This window comes from Hippocampus comes, unplaced genomic scaffold (assembly GCF_001891065.2).
Source record: "Hippocampus comes isolate QL1 unplaced genomic scaffold, H_comes_QL1_v1.1 scaffold150, whole genome shotgun sequence".
NCBI classification, from domain to species: Eukaryota; Metazoa; Chordata; class Actinopteri; order Syngnathiformes; family Syngnathidae; genus Hippocampus; species Hippocampus comes.
This window is the reverse complement of record NW_017805496.1, coordinates 241,031-258,463: the sequence shown is the minus strand read 5'-3', so window position 1 is coordinate 258,463 and position 17,433 is coordinate 241,031. Positions and strand designations below refer to the sequence as shown.

The following is a 17,433-nucleotide window of genomic DNA, read 5'->3' as shown; positions in this document are numbered from 1 at the left end:
TTCCCCCGGGCCCCCCCCCCCCCGCCCTGTCCTCGTCGTCTTTGAGTCTTACCCGTCCTCGCTCTTGTTGTTGGTGAATTAATGAGAGTAACGCCGAGACGCTCATCTGTTCTCCCGTGTCGATGTTTTGTCCCACCCTCCTCCTCCTCTTCCTGGGAGCCACTGCGCTTTTGCTTGCCATCAATTTATTCACGTCGGGACACACAGACACACAAGCGTGGGCTGAGTCCGCCTTTGAAATGACATGACGTGCCTTAAACCGCCAAAAGTATGGAAGACCGATCTGGTTACATTCATGATACGTCCACTAGGGGGCACTGTTCACCCATGGGATCCTCTTTTTTTTTTTTTTTTTTTTTTAAGGCGCTTTTTCTCCTCTGGCCTCCAACGCAAACGCCAGAACGACACAATCCCAACACAATAGATGTTAGATCACACTTTCACAACAAAGAGAGTAGATGAATGCACATAAATATGCAACTTGATGGCTCTTACCTCAAAGAGCGTCAAAGCTGGTGCGGCCTTAACAGCAGCTGCTATGCAGATTTCCAAGCGCAGCGGTCAGTTTGCGTTTGTTCTCGCCTCTTGTGGATTCAAAAGAAAAGAGAAGAGATGAACAGATAAGAATAATACAGATCTCAAAGTACCTTTCACCTCGGTTAACTCTGCCAGCTTGGAGTGAATGTCACACGGGCTCTTGCCGACAACAACAATCCCCAAAAGCACTTTAAAAAAAAACTCACATTTCCCAAACCATTACTTACCTCTGTCAGTCCAAACGCTAACCCCAACCCTGATACGAACCCATAACCCCTAACCTTAGCCCTCACCTTCCTTGAAGTTTACCTGAACCCGACCCCGAACCCTTACATGACTTCATTACAGTTTGCAGGATACCGACGCAGTGCGCACGAGAGTGGGTGATGCCAAGTCACACTACGCAATCATATTCGAGCAGCAGTTAGATCACGGTGATTGAGAAGAAGCGACTATAATATCATTGTGATGATGATGATGATGATGAGGATGAAGAAAAGACCTTTTTAACAAACGGCTGCCTTAATTAGACTTCAGCACATGCAGGAGCCCGGAAAATTCTAAATATACTTCTCTCTCTCTGCGTCTTTTATTCTCTTTGCGGTCGTGTGAACCTGTCGACGCCGATCACAGGCGAGATCCGAATTCAAATGAAGCAAATCAATCAAACAACTCTCTTCCTCTGCCACCCGCCGGCGGCTGCCATTAAAGACGAGCTAAAACCGGAATGTTTGCCCGACTTCCTTCGGTGAGCTGTGGGATGGCGACACAGAAGGGCTCAGGTGTGCGTCTGGTCGGTTTCAGATTCCCGGTTACCTTCACTAAAGCTTTACAAATCACCCCGTCCGACGGTCTCTCGAGCGGCAGGACTTCCGGTCCCTCCCAGCGTCATCCCTGTCATAGCCTCAATTAGCTGGGAATTAAAATCCTGCTTTGCCGGATGGGATCCATGTGGGGCACTGCTCCTTAATTACCGCCGCTCTCTGCGTGCTGATTGTGCACAGGAAACAAATTCCACAGCTCCGGCCCCACTGCGGTTCTTTGAGAGCTTTTATAGAATCCTTCAAATCAGCAGGTTGAGGACGATTTGTTATTCGGCTGGTTTGAATGCACACTGTGTCAAACGTCACTAGCTGTTTTTCTTCATTTTCTCCCCCGTCCAAAATGCCCGCAGATAAAAGCGACTTCGCTTTTAATTGTAATCGCACACTACAAGGCACAATGACCAATTCGGATGATTTGGTAAATCCGCTATTTTTATGTAGTCGTTCGCGTAACGAAAACAAATGCGACATCTAATGTGAATTTAACGCGTCTGTGATGTGACACGCATGCGCACAAAGTAGGACGACAAGTAACATCCACCCAAAAAAAAAAAAAATCAGGCGGCGCAGTGTTTACAGAAGTAAATACGGGCGCTTGTCAGCCCCATTTTATGATCTCATATCGGCAGGGATGTGAGGCGGGAGAAAGTAGAAATATTTGGGGTATATTTCATGGAAGCTTCAACTAAAAATGACGTCACGTCATTGCCATTTGGAAGCGCACATTAGGCTTTTGCTAACATTGCGCGGATGAACATTCATACTGCAGACGCATCGCATGCATATCCGATTTATACCCGCATACGAAAGAGGCCTGGGTCGGATCTGGAAAAAAAAAAAAATCGCCGTATGATCAAAATGAGTTACGTGTTGCAAATAGGCGAAAAATTGGAATCGATCTCTAGTGTGAACAGAGCCTTAGTTTACTACTCACTGGCCGCAATATTATGTACACGTGCACAATTTAATGAGGTTTCATTCCACACACAAACAGAACGCTGGAGTGTGATGGGATAGTGAAGGTTTAGGAGTTGGGGCAAAAGGAGTAAAGGGTTAGGTGTGGGAGTGAAGGGTGACAGGAGCACAAACAGAGCAGGACTTTTCATTCTGGCAAGAAGCACTAACATGCAAACAGAGGGCTGAGGACCAAGGACGTTGCAAACGAAGAAATGAGATTCCGCCAATGCTTTGCGGCGATCGTAAACAGTCTCGGCTAATTACTTATTTTATCGTTCATGATACTGTAGGCGTTTATTTTTCCCTGTAGTGTATTAACAGTTATGTGTGTGTTTTATATTCCAGTGCATCATTTGGTTTTACCCGAAGTTAAAACAGTGTTTTGTTTAGTGACCGCGGTGTTGTGTTTACCGCTAACGATGAGCTCATTATGAATTTGCTGCTGGTTGTTGCTTGAGCGGCCGATGAGCCTCTTTCCAAACTGTGCGCGTCAACATTGCGGCAATCCAAACAAAAGCAGCGAGTGCAATGTAACTCGGAGTAAGCGTAGACACACATTTCGGGAAATATAATTTTCAAAGTTACTCAAGTCCTACTCGGCTCTGATTAGCGCCCCCTTGCTAGCACCTGTAAATCTTTGAGAAGTATTTTATCAGATCGGTAAACAGCTTTTTCTTTGTTGTTTCTGCAGCAATTAGTCCAAAAGGTGTATTAGCATCAAAAGGGGGGCTGTTTTTGAGAGAAGAATACACTCGGAGTTAGTTGCACGTAAGACTCTAGCGTCACCACACACTGTGACACAAGCAGGAATACGCTCGGGCTAAAATCCCGAACGAAAACAATCTAACATCGTTCGGTTGAGTCCTTGAGCGCCTGCGGATAAACTCATGTCACGCTTGTCGCTCACTGAAGCGGTCACGTCTAATGAGATGCTATGCATGTCATGTCATGCCGCGGCCTGAAGAGCACATCTCAACGCCTGCGTCCCATCTGGTTGGCGACTTCAGTGTGATTTTGTGAAAATTAGACATTAAAATAGCTCTATTTTTTTTCTGACCACACATTGATCAGTTTGTGAGGAAAAATGCAAACATGACAATCGCCGATATTTTTGATGTTCTACTTTGTCTCGCACTCCATTAAAGGGATTACAGTACATACATTTCAAGTTGAGGATTTCGAGTCAGCATTCGGTACAGTGGTACCTCTATTTACAAAATGAATGTGCCCTGGAAGAAACTTCTTAACTAGAAAACATTTATGTCTGAATTTTGGGGAGGCTTGGAACGGATTAGGGCATTTACATGGAAAACGCGTCTCTACTTACAAACTGTTCTTGTTCAGAAATTTCTTCCAGAACCAATTAATTTAGTAAGTAGAGGTACCACTGTATCTATCTTATCGATCTACACACATAGACACATACGGTGGAGGTCCCTCTTAGCCAATGGGATGCCAGGATGATGCTCAGTAATAGCCAATGGCAGAGCAGCTACATGTATGTTGCATTCAGGAAACTCGGAGGTGCGAGTAGCAGCCCATATTAATAATAATAATAATAATAATAATACATTTCATTTATAAGCGCCTTTCAAAACACTCAAGGACACTTTACAAAAGTATTTTAACCTTTTGTATCTTGAAATTTCTTTCGTAACAAGAGGCAGTTTCCCGTTGAGGTGTTTTGTAACTTGAAAATTTCATTTGAAGAGACGTTCGTAAGCAAAGGTACCGCTGCACAGCTACATGAAAGCCAGGTCACACCCTATAAAGGCACTTGTCAACACAAGAATACTACAGTGTTTGTGTGTGTGTGTATGTGTGCGTGTGTGTGTGTGTGTGTGTGTGAGTGTGTGTGTGGGTCAGGGGGGGAGTGAGACATTTAATTTACTTTACAAAAGCAGTTGATTTCTGAAACACTGAAACATATTTATTGTTTTATCGTGTTTCTATATTTTATAATACTGTACAGCGCTTGTATGGGTGAAGAGCGAAGAGCCAAGTCATTGTTTTGTCACTTATGTCATTGTTGTGCTTTCTTGATGCAATTGCACACTTGAGGAAAATGCCGTTCTGAAAATGAATGGACGGATATTGTGTCCAGCAAAAGGGCTATCTTGGGACTTGTGGGGGGAGGAGTGGGGGGGGGGGGAAAAAGGCTCCGTAAAGCAATGTTGAGCTGCGGAGACAGATGCTTCTCTTCTCATCTTACTGTTTGGTAATGGTCTGTTAAGTACGACGCACAGTAAACCGCAATAACAGTGCCATTTTAAAACATGTCGTGAAATAAAATAATGTGGTGGAACAGATTTATGGCTTTTCACTTAAATTCAGTTGGGAACATTTATTTGATATGAATAAATTGAGTGCCGGTCGTTTTCATGGAACAAAATCAACTTGTAGGTCAAGGTGTTTCAAACCACGGTTTGGGTTACGAATCGGAGCGTTCAGCCGGGGTGAGGCTTCTGAATGAGGTTTTTCACAAGAGTTACATCCGAAGTGTGATTTCCTCCAGCTAACAAACAATGTTACGTTGACAAAAGGATGCTGAGAAATGAGGCGAGGCTTCCACGAATTCACACAGCCCCGTCTCCACTAAGCGCATCTCTACATAGCTCTCGGTCTTTGTCTCTGCACCCGTGTGGAGCATTCAAAGGCTGAAGAGCCTCCTTGAACGTCCACCAATGAGCCCAGAAGAGGCTCTTGCTCGAAGGCCCAGAAGTACCGCCAATACTGGGGAATTAGCGGTGCTAGATGTGGGCACACACACGTCCTTGTGTTATTTTAGTCCAGCTTTTTTTCTTTTTTTTTTCCATAACATCAACAGAGAGAGAGATGAGTGAGGGGGAAGCATTTGTGCTGCTGCTGCTTCAGGTGAAAACAAATCAACTGTGCTGGAAAACTTCCATCCTGCTCGTCAAGTCCAAGGACAAGGAGGGTCATGGGCGCTGCTGTGGTTTGATTGACAGGTGACAGCCCGGGTGAGCCGAGGCGCAGCGGCAGAGGCATGGCGGCGAGGGACTGTTGCCACCAAAATGGTGAGAAGTAGGAGAGACAACATGGAAGGTTACCTTCAGGATGACTGAACATCAAATACAAGTTCGGTGACTGAAACATGGAGGGGGAGGATTCTGTCGGCAATCTGCGGGAGCCCATTAGCATGTATTTGCATGGAGGATTTCCATCGTGACTGTGCATTTTGGCCTCCTGTCCATCGACAAACTGCATTTCAAGTTTGGGTTTCAAACAAAGGTTAGGTTTTCAAATCAGGGTTTCAAGCCAGTGTCAGGGTTTCAAATTTGGGTTTCAAGCCAATTATGTGTTGACAAGCAGGGATTTGCGGTGCAGTTTCAAAAAAGGATTTTAAATAGGCTCTACACGATCAGGAAATGTGACATCAATTGATTAGTTAAAAAAAAGAAAACTAACTGATCACCAATGTGATCAGATGGACCAATCTATATCCAATCTATCTCTAACAACTTGTTCATTCACTGTCCAGTTGGCCAACTGCGATCCACTGATATGCATTGCGGGAAAAAAAAGGTTTTAGCTCCAAATATTCTTCAAATAAATAAATTAATTGGATATCTTTTTTTTTCGGTCACATCACTGATGCCATTTTGATCAGCTCTGCTTGTGGTAAGCATCTCTCACCTTTTGTATCGATTGACTCGCAGGTGGCTCTGTTGCCAGGGTTTGTGGTGACATCTGATGTTTAAAAAAAATTATGCGGAATATTTTTTTTGTCCTTTGTGTGTAACAATAAAAAACAAAAACGCTGATAGACATTCAATACACCCCCCCCCAAAAAAAAGAACTAATCATTAAAAAAAATTCAGGAAAAAAAAATCTGAGATACCTGGGATTACTAATGGCAGCACAGAACCTCTCCTCAGTGAACAAGACTAATGTTTAATTTTGCGGCTTCGATCAGTCGCCAAATGATGACATTACAACCAATTACCGATTTTACATGTAAATGAAAAATGTCCGCCGATGAGATCAACGTAAAGTCTTGTTTTGAAACAGGTTCAAGAGTTCCAATCGGGGTTTCAAACAAGGGGTTACATTTTAAAACGAGGCTTTCAGGACAGGTTCGGGACCGACTTGATTTTTTAGGGCCCCTACTGGCTGATAAGTGTATACCATCTTCCTCCGTGCTGCTGACACGCCTGACGCACACACACACAAACACACACTCACACGCTTTGTGAGCTCCAGACAGCAACGTTTTCCAGCTCTTTTCAGCATGGAAACAAAGTGTCAGTCGAAGCCTGGTACTTGAATCGCCCAACTCCCTTCTTCCATGTGTTCCCTCGGCTGGTGCTGTCGTGGAGAAAAAAAAAAAGAAAAAAAAAAGCAAAGCAGCCTGTTGAGCTTCTGGTATTTGATCAATGGGGCGCCTCCCTTTGTGCTGCTAAGCGACACATAAAAGAGACTGTTATCGGCTGGCCCACATCAGCCGTGGAGAGCGGCGAAACGCGGGCCTGTCGGAAGGCCAAGAAGAAGGCAGCGGGTTGCAGGTGGACTGGCGCGGTGGGGGTGAGGTGGCGAGGGGTTGGCATAGGGCGGGTCAAAGCCTTGCGACGAGCTTTTACAGCCGTCACCAGCCATCTGGAGAGAAGCAGTCGGGACGTAAGATTTAAGGGAGAAACGCCATAAAAAAAATAAAAGTCGATCTGATGCTGCCAGTGATGGAATTGGACACCGGCTATGGCGAAGGGCAACAAGCGAGCTGCCGCCTTGCAGCCAAATGAGGCGGCGGGGAGACATAAAGCGGAGCATTCAAGAACCCGTGGATACGTTTAAACAGGGCCGAAGCCAAGTCACCGCAGAGCGCACCTGAGCTCCCACAAAGGAAGTGAATTAATGCATTGGGGGGGGGGGGGCTGCTCAACATTCTAAATGCAGCGTTTTCCAGTCCTGCTCGTGGTCACATTTCTTCGTTTTTGACAAACTGACATTTTCTCAACGTTTGTACTGCGAACTAAGACAACCGTACTTTGTTTTTTATTTGACTGTTCTCCATACATTCATGAAATGTTTTTTTATAGCAAAGGTTTTACACCAAGGTAAGGGCCTCAAAAAGGTTGCATTTAAGGGGCTAGATTTTTGTGAACTGGAGGTTAGACCTGGTGTTGGTCATTTTGCAGGCCTGCGGCCCTGAGACAGGGAGGTCTACATTTTTCAGTGGCGGTTCTAGACCAATTTCACTGAGGGGGCCTGGCTGGGGCCAGGGTTTTTAACTGAGGGGCTCTCACAAAGTGGCGCTTTTGTGAGAGTGATCACAACTACTGTGAAGGCAACTGGTTTTTGAGATGGGCGAAGCAAGCACATTGGGGTCTTGAATTGGTCTGCACGGTGAAGTGGGTACTTGGAATCTACCAAAGCACACCCAATTGTTTGTGTGTGCTGTCTATGAGAATAGTGCCCAAATTTTAAAGTCAGGCTTGGTACTTCAAATTGGGGTTCAAAGCCAAGATTTCAGCTTTCAAACCAGGTGTAGGGTTCAAGGTTAGGGGTTTTCAGTTGGGTGTCAAGCCAAGGTTAGTGTTAGATCTTCGGGTTTCAATCACTGGTCGGGGTTTGAAACTAGATTTACAGTTTCAGGTTTGGATTTCAAAACAGATTTGGGCATTCTAATTAGGATTAACACAACGGTTATTCTTTCAAAGTAGATTCTTGTTCAAGGTAAGTTTTCAAATCAGGTTTGGAGTTGCAGGCTGTGGTCTCAGCCATGGGTAGGGATTCAAATTAGCGTTTCAAGACAGGGTTAGGGTTTCAAAGTATGCTTTCAATCAGTTAAGGTCAGCGTTCCAAATCAGATTCGGGGTTTCAATCCAGGGTTACAATTTTAAACCAGATTGAAGGGTTTGGTTTGGAAAATGGGTGGATGGATGTTAGTTAAGAAAACACACACACACACACACACACACACACACACACACACACACACACACACACACACACACACAAATGATTACAAAAATAAATTGGCTTGTGAAGTGTGGCACAATGCTTGAGGGCTATGTTTTCATTTTTAATTTTTTTTTTGCACATATGACTCTGGGCGATGACTGTATGACAAAAAAAAAAAAAGGCTGACGAGACGTGTGTGTGCACATATCAGCTGCAATTAAAGAGCCGCCAGCGTCGACACAAATAGTGGTGCTGATTTACGAGATCAGAAGCGAGGAGGAATTTGGAGAATCATTTGACGACTTGTCAGCTCCTTTAGCATCACGCCTGCAGGGGTTGCCCTCGAGCTATGGCTGTAAACAACAACAACAAAAATGTTTTAATTCTTATTTTATGAAGATGAGGCCAAGTGCTTTAAAATGACTTTATTTGTCCCAATCACACCGACAGCCTTCACAAGTCTGCTTAATAAGGCTCTTGACAAAACGGCGGGTTAGAGATTAAATTGACGGTGTCGTTAACTTTGCTATTGTTAAACGGTAATGGCTGATGAGCACGCAATTTTGAAGTTTTATTCAAGGGTGGCCCCGCCATCATCCCCTCCTTCCTCCCCACACACCCATACACACACACACATGCATTCCCCCCTAACCCCAAAGTGTTTTTGCCAATGAGGTGGTTCAATTTTCTAGTTTAAAAACAACCAATATTCATGTCATGCCATATTTCACCCTCCAAAAACTGTCCTGTAAAATCTGAATCTCACCACCGTGGTGTCCAGCAACCCCCCGCAACCCTTGGGAGGATACGTGGATCGGAAAATGGATGGAAGGATGGATGGAAAATAGAAAATGATGGCTCTGTGATCTGTCAGAGTCAGTGCTCTTTGCACAAGAAGCACAAGAAGACACGACACGGATGTAACATATATGAAAAGTCAAGCCAAAGTGAACGAAAAGTTTATTGTCAGACTTCAAGTCTGAACGGAGCTTGAGCGGATGTAGCAATGAACCATCCAACAGGCCCACAGCTGTGGTGTTCTTGGGCAAGGGACGGACACGACACTGAAGTCAGCCCAACCTCCCGCCAGTCCCCCCCCCCGCCCCGCCCCAACCCCCCCAAGGCCAAATTTATACACACGACATTAATGTACTGTTTTCCTGATCATAAAGATGATTCTTTGTCTGAATGAAAAAAAAAATAGCAGAACTGAATGCTCTGTGGAGAAACAATTTTCAACTGGCTCTATAATGGACAGTCATCCCACTAATGTGCACGGTAATCCAAATTGCAGTCATATACTGTACAGTCAAAATGAATTACCAACATTCACCATAAAATTACGGTGCCATACAAAAATGCAAAATATAGCACTGATGAAGTTACATTAAATGACAGCAGATGCTTTTACATCACAGGAAATTACTGGCTGCTTTTTTTTTTTTAAGGCGACTTCCCTTTAACACACGGAAGGCGGCATATTTTGGCATGGCGCCGTGAACGCACTAATGAGGTTGCGCGATCATTCGGAGCCCAGCTTGGCATCTTTTGACTCACTACCTGCATTGAGAAATCAAACACCTTTATCTGTGACCCAGTTTGTTGCACTTGATTTGGATATCACCGTGAGCTCTTTACCTCCAGCTGCCCTGGAAAGTTGTTTTTAGTCCCAGCTGCGCAATCGTCTCAAACGCTCAAGTTCAAATATCTGCAAAAGAGAAACTATTCCGCCATCTAAAACAGTGACTTCGTCTTTGGCGCCCTTTAGCTATCTCGCAGTTTATGAGCGGGGTCTTTTGATGTCATGCCGCGCACCATTTATCTCCCATTAACATGAAACAAAATGAACAAATAATTCACAAAGGCTGCAATTTACAAGCACAACAATGTTTTCACACTTGATTTTTTTTTGCGCTCCCCAAGTGAATCTGTGCATGTTTTTGCTTGCCAGCGCATAAGGTGACAACGAATGTATTTTACTGCTAAAAAAATAGAATAATAAATCTGTCGTTTCCCTCGTGACACCTGACGAGCATCGATGCGAAATAGAGCGGATATTTCCATCATAACAGGACACGAGAACAAGTGGCAAGAACTCATGCCCAAAATGGAACAGAAAGCCAAAAAGGTTGCTTTAGAAGTTGCCATTTTGTGCAGATGACAGCCCTCATACTTTGACAAGTTCCTTCCTGGTTTTGGTGCCTGCCATTAAATGTGGGCTCAGCAAGTTTGTTGATCAATTTTAGAAACGTGTCTTTTAAAAAATAAAAAAAAAAAAAGGCCCACTCATTACCGCCTTCAGCTTTAATTAAAGTTTGGAAACAATATATGTCGGATCAGTTGGTAGAAAGGCCCTTTGAACAAATGATTCATGTCAAAGTTAGCTTGGGATCTTTGCACATTGGTGGCACTGCGGCTACACGCTTCCTTCCGAAACGCCCCTCATGTCTCTTTTGCCTCTGCGTTTGATTTTAGAAAAATAAATAAATAAAAAATAGAGACACTATAACAGCGGTGACAGAGGAAAAGAGCGTCAGATCTCCCAAAGCCTCTGAAGTAAAAGTTAAAAAAAAAAAAGACTTCCTGTGTGCAAGAGATTAAATCAAATCTCCTCTTTGATATCAAATATTAATAACGTTACACGCATTAGACAGCACTAAGTAAAGTGAGACTGACTTATTTCTACACTCAGGCGCACATACTACAGGCACGCACACATGCTAATGCACAAAAGTCTGCTTGCATTCCACTGAAACACTTTTCAGTTTGCCTGCTACCTTAAAATAATGATCCAATAGCACCCCCCCAGGAATCTTTTGCCAATCCAAGCCGGTTTCTCTTAGTAGCATGAAATTGGTCGACATGTCTGTCATGATTTCAACCGCAAAAAGGTCTCAGGAACTCCTGCGCCGAGATGGAGGTCAGATCACATGTGCCATTTTCAAGTCGTCAGCTTCAAGTATGGAGCAAGTCATTTTGCCTCGGGCGCAGTCAAGTCACCACTTATTTCAAGTCAAGCACCGTCAAGTCCTGACTCAAGCCCGGAAGTTGCCCTGTAGTGTCTGGTCTTCAAAAAATAAAAAATAAAATAATAATCATAATAATAAAAACCACTGAGGTCATATTGGTGGCATTATTGCGAATTAATCAATACCATCATGGACGCATGGATGACTTTTAAAATCATTTTTTTTAAATTCAATTACGGTAAATAAAATTCATTTTCCGAACCGTATTTATATAACACAAAAAGCGTCGTGTACGAGGTCAGATGCCCATTCATGGAGGTGACATGACTTCTTCTTTATAGTTAATATTCAGGCGCAATCGTGATGAGCATTGATGTGTAATAATGATATCAGCCGACACGCCGCTGGTGGTGGTACATGTATTCCAGCTGCAGCAAATCATTCAATCAATATTCTTTTCATTATCTCACCGGTGTTCTCAGCACGCCCTAATAGCGATACCCGGAGGAATGACTTTATGTACGTCGAACCCTTTTGTTCATCGTATTTGTGTGCTTGTTACAATTCATCGGGAACGCTTCAATCCATCACGTTGCCGCCACCAACTTCATAATTGAGTCCCTCAATCAATGGCGGTGTCCAAAGTACTCACGCTCTGTACTTAATTACGAGTACAGATAGACGGATGTAACAAATTGTGGTAAACTGATGTATATTTTCCCTTTCCGATAAGTAAAAAATATATACCGTATTTTCCACACTAAAAGGCGCACTGGATTATGAGGTGCAACTTCAATGAATGGCCTCTTTTTTTTCATACATTGGGCGCACTGTGTTATAAGACGCAATCTACAATGCATCCACTAGATGGAGCTACGCGTAAGGAAACACCAACAGAACGATCAGATGTCAGTAAAACGTATTTAATAAAGCAGCGACACAGTTCACTTAACCAACAGCAAGTTATAACATTGACTCGTTAACGTTGAACTCTCTTGCCGCTGCTCTATTTCCGTATTCAACTGCGTAACCGATCGCCTTAAGTTTGATCTCTGCGTCGTCAGCATGTCTCGAGCGAGGAGCCATTTTGGGGTCGAAATATTCCCGTAACGAACATACACAAGGCGCATCGGATTTTAAGGCGAGCTGTGAGCTTTGAAGAAAACGGAAGACTTTTTGGGGCGCCTTTTAGTGCGGAAAATACGGTATTAGAATAACACATTTGAATTATGCGCAGTCAATGTGAATTTTCAAATGAGGAAATTCAAAAGACTTTTTTTTTTTTCAGCAGACTGTAATGACCAAGCTGCTGCAATAATCACAGATAACAAAACGGAGGCTCACAAAGTGAAGAGCCATCAAACCCGAGTGTGCGTGCGAGCATATCGGCGGCCTCTATCTTTCTTTCGTGACCTTGTCTCGCTACCGTGTAGCTGTCGTTGGCTTGACACCAGCACGCCAGTGCAACAATGCTCTCTTGTGTTCTTCATTTTCCCAGCATCCCTATCAACCCCCCCTAACCCCCCCCCACCCCCAGTGCCATCTGCTTGGGTTGAAAGGGTTTTAATTTGTGATCCAATCGCTTCTCTTTGGCTCGTAATGTGGCCGCATTCTGCAGTCATAAAGAGAAAGCGTGTGGGGTTTGGGGGTGGGGGCGTCTGGATGGTGTTAAATGTTACCTGTCTCCCGCTATGCCAGCAGATAGCCCCTCGCCTCTCGCATAAGTCAGCCGTCGTCGTCGTCGTCATCCGCTGCCGTGGCAGAGGCTGATAACGAGGCATTGATGGCGGGCATTAGCGTTGAGTCACATGACTTGAACTTATGTCACCGTGTTTCAGACTTGTTTGGCTGAAACTTATGAAAGACTTGACTTGGACTAAGTACTCATGAGAGTGCAGTTGACCTGGACTTGAACGACATGATTTTACAATACACAATTGTCTCACTGGGTAGAGATTGCACAGAAAACTGCAATGTCATTCAAAGTGGAGGTCATGCCACTTCTCATTGTAAGTTGCACTCCTTTGTTTACGCAATTATTTTTTCTGCCATGCTTCTATTTCGAGCCACTGAAAGTTTTATTTGCACGATTGACGCAATTCCAGCCTGGCACACAGCATAAATCTGTACGGGGATGTTGACGTGTTGCTAATCTCACACGGTGAGGGAAAGCGTATTTCAAAGTTGGCTGTTTGCGCTGTTGTGGGCGTGAACACAGACTCATTTGCAGCCAATCAAAGCGGCTCCTCTCGTTCCCTTTAAATGTGGCGCACTCACATCTCGCTGGGACACATCTCTCAGCGGAAAAGGAAGCAGTGATCCGTGTGTGACCGGGGCATTTTTCTTGCTCTTAGCTGGTTTGGCAACAGCCAATGTAAGCGGATATCGTTAATAAATCCAGAATGACCCGGTGATAACCACTGACGACTTTAATGTGCCCGCAGGGCTCAGGAATTGATTTCCACAATGATTCAAGGGGGGTTCGATGCCCGCTGTTGTCATATTTACGGATGAACCGCATCTGCCATCCATGCACATATCCGTGGAGCTCGGAATCTGTTTGCCTGCGCGCCGAGATCATCTCCTGTAAAATCTCAGGCTACCTGCGGCAATATTTAGATGTGGATCAAGCAGGCGTATCCTTTAGGCCGACTTTCTGCCAGCAAATTGATATCCCGCCAGGCGTATCTTCAAGACCTCACCCTCGAAAAGATGGAATGCCCAGCGTGGAGCAAAGCGGTCTGCCAAAACTGGCAAACAAGCGCTAGCTACCAAAATATAGCTCTTTCGTCTGCTGTCATGTGACTGCATGACTCCATTTGAATGGTGAAACGTCGCCAGTGTTTATTTAGGATTGGTGCAAAAGAGTCATGTGACAACACCTGTGGAAGAAATCTCACTGAAACCCCCCCAAAAATTAGCACGTGCCACATCATCTTGGGAGTTGATAGAAACTTGAAGGTTAAGACTTGAGACTTATGTATGACTTGGTACCTCCTCAAATGTTTAGCAGCCCGATATGCCAACACACCGTCGGCAAGGTCGGACTTAGGAGGCCCAGGGAAGCGCGTCAACTCGCGCATCAATCATCCCCCCCGTGATTGGATCGTGTGAAATTAACATGTTGGGTTGATTTAGCAGGCGGAGCGGGGTTGCACTCCAGTCACCTCAGCTTTGTACGCTGCCATTCAAGCTGACGTGTGTGCAAAATTTGAATGATTTTGTTTGTTGGCCACTCGTGAGGGGGAGTGGAATCGCTCCAGTTGGATGACCTCAAACACACATGAAAATTTGGATCCCGTGAGTCACTTGTATGAGATGGCATTGGCAAAAAAAATAAATAAATAAAAATTGCTTAGAGCTGCTTCCAATTGTTGCTCATTGGAATGTATTTTTCTCACTTTACAGTGAGGGGGACACTACATGTTTGGGAGCGATAAAATATATAAAAGGATGAGTTTTTCGGGTTTGTTGAGGTCCTTGAAAAGGCAATTCTGCATGTCTTTCATGCTCAAATAAGAAACCCATGGGGGCCCAACATTTTTTTGACCAAAGATCTATCGGTCAAGCCAACCAACCTTCCGTAATCGACCATTACTGCACGTGTATACACACACACACACACACACACACACACACACACACGCCCCCAAACATGAACGTGTGGAATGAAAGAATTAACAATGTCCTATTCCCCTTTACCAGGGGTTGGCAGCCCAAAATTTTGAAAGAGCCATATTGGACCAAAAAACAAAAAAGAAATATGTCTGAAGCCGCAAAAAATTAAAAGTCTTATGTAAGCCTTACAGTGAAGACAACACATTGCTGTATGGATCTATGTTAGCTATATTACTATCAAAATGACTAAGTTGGCTACAAATACACAATGAGCCTTCACGATTAAATGTTTTTTCCCTGCCATGCATCCTTTAGAGCAGGGCTGCCCAACATTTTTTGACTTATCGACTTTTCAATCAACCAACCTCCCGAGATCGACCCGTTACCGCACACGCGCGTATACACACACACACACACACACACACACACACACACACGCCCCCAAACATGAACGAAACAGAAAAATAAAGTCGATACAAGAGTGTGTGAGTTTATGAAAAGGAAATCACAGCTTACAATTTTGCAGCGTGTTAAATGCATGAACATCGACTATCTTTAGCTCACGCGTACCGTTTTAAAATGCTTTTCCGAACCCTTCAGATTGCCACTCTTTGCCAGTGCAATCGGTGAATAGCAGATGAAACAAACTGAATGATGATAATTAAAATAAATAAATAAATAAATAAAAAGATATATCGCAATAGCTCCGATCGCAAGGTGCAATTGCTGAGCGCTAACAACTTCTGGTGATGGAGGTCAAGCGCCACCGTAGGTCAGGTGACCTGCTTTTTTTAATTTGATTTTTTTTTTATGCTTATTGGAGGGAAAATTAAACTGATAGGATGCTTGGGGGGGCAGTGCACACTAACACAAAAATATAGAATATTAATAACAGTCACACCGATACACAAATGTATTTTTTCAACCCCATTTTCCTCTATTCTCCCGCGATTAACTTGGAACCAGTTTATGGGCTACCGACCGGTCGATCCCTGAAGTAACCAGTCAAGCAGACCAAAATGTCCATTTTTGGTCTGCTTGTAAGCTCAAAGTGACAATATGAAAAATGTGCTCAAGTCAAGTCACAAACTCAAAAGCGAGTTGACGTTGACGTCATGCTGGAGGCGCAATCTTGTCTTTAAAAAGATCCCATTATGACCTCAAAAAGTACTTGGCTAATGCACATTTGACAATACGTTTTTTTTTTTTTTTTTCAGTCAGATGGTGTCCCTGTAGCTCGCAACATAGCGGAAATGGCATCTGACCTTTCCAGCATAGCGCAAATGCACGACTGTGAAAAGGCCCACCGCAGAGCGACTGACCAAGCTTTAAATCCATCTAGCAAGTGGTGATACGGTCCACAAAATGGATGCGTTTATGCTCACGGTTCAATTTTTTTTCCCCTCAAAAGTCTGGAACAACGTAGCTTTGATGTGTATCGTAAACATATCGGGCTTTCATCCTCTTTTGACATCACCACTTCATTGGTATAAAGCTCTCATCGCCATGACTAATGTGTATCGTCTGCGTGACACAATCAAGCTCATACTGAAATGTCACCGCCGCCTTAAGAATGGCACCCACTCGGGGATGTGCTGAGATGAGATGAATCATCCAAGGCCGTGACGTGCTTTTTGGAGAGTTTGAACTCATAAAAATGTTGTTAGAGTTTCATGGAGATTAATATCCAGAATATTCTAAATTCCAGTTCAATGGGAAGTGTTTTATACAGGTTCCTTCTTCGCGCATGTGCACGTTTCCCAGAACTGGCAAAGCTTGATTTAGAAAGTCAGGGTTAGGCCTGATACACAGATTTAAATAAATGAAAAAATAAATAAAAATCTGAATTTGTGACAGATTATTGTGTGTGGTATCCTCTGGTAATCATGCTGAGCCCTGCACTGTGATGTCATTTTTAGTTGTCAGTATGTGTCGTTGCAAAGCAAAATGGCCACCCCCTGAGATGAATAACAACAGGTGGGTTGTGATGCTGAATTCATGTTCGACAAATGTAATTTTAACTCAATTTTAACTCAACCTCTACCTTCAAAATGTCATTTAAAATTCTAATCCTTAATTGAGACCTTAACCCTGTCCTGAAACACTCCTTTGAAACCCTAACATTGACTTCCAACACGAATTTAAAAAAGGGTAGGGTTGGGTTTCAAGCAATAGTTACGGTATCAAAGCAGTACCTCAACAAAGTGCTCGGGTTTCAAGTCAGGAGCTGATGTTTCAAGAATCTGTTCTGGTTTCCAAACAGGGTTGGGTTTTAAACAATGGTTGCGGTATCCAAGTAGCACGTGAAAGTCTGGGGTGCAGTTTTAAGTTCAGGTGACAAGGAGGGGTCGGCGTTTCAATGAATACGGTTTCGGGTCTCCAACAAGAATTTGGCTTTTTAATGAGAGACTTTGAAGTGTGTGCAGCCCCTTGCTTTCCACTCACCAGATGGCAGTGTACCGCTTCTCATGTTTCACTCGTCTTTGTTTGGAGGCACGGCACACTGATAGCAGCACCCCCCCTCCCCCTTCCACCCCCCACCCCAATACGAGCCCTTATCCATTTGAATGGGTCGCAAACATATCATCGGCGTCGCGCTTTCGTGT

General features: G+C 44.0%; 1 long non-coding RNA gene across 1 annotated transcript in view; it reads right to left on the bottom strand.

Annotated features, from left to right (window-relative positions):
* Positions 1–4,418: 4,418 nt before the first annotated feature.
* Positions 4,419–17,433, bottom strand: part of LOC109519658 (uncharacterized) — a 35,107-nt gene continuing 22,092 nt past the window's right edge. The window contains exons 4-6 of the long non-coding RNA XR_002168999.1: positions 8,502–8,593; positions 6,525–6,647; positions 4,419–5,339 (exon numbers count right to left, since the gene is read on the bottom strand). This is a non-coding gene — a long non-coding RNA (uncharacterized LOC109519658). The remainder of the gene's footprint in view (positions 5,340–6,524; positions 6,648–8,501; positions 8,594–17,433) is intronic.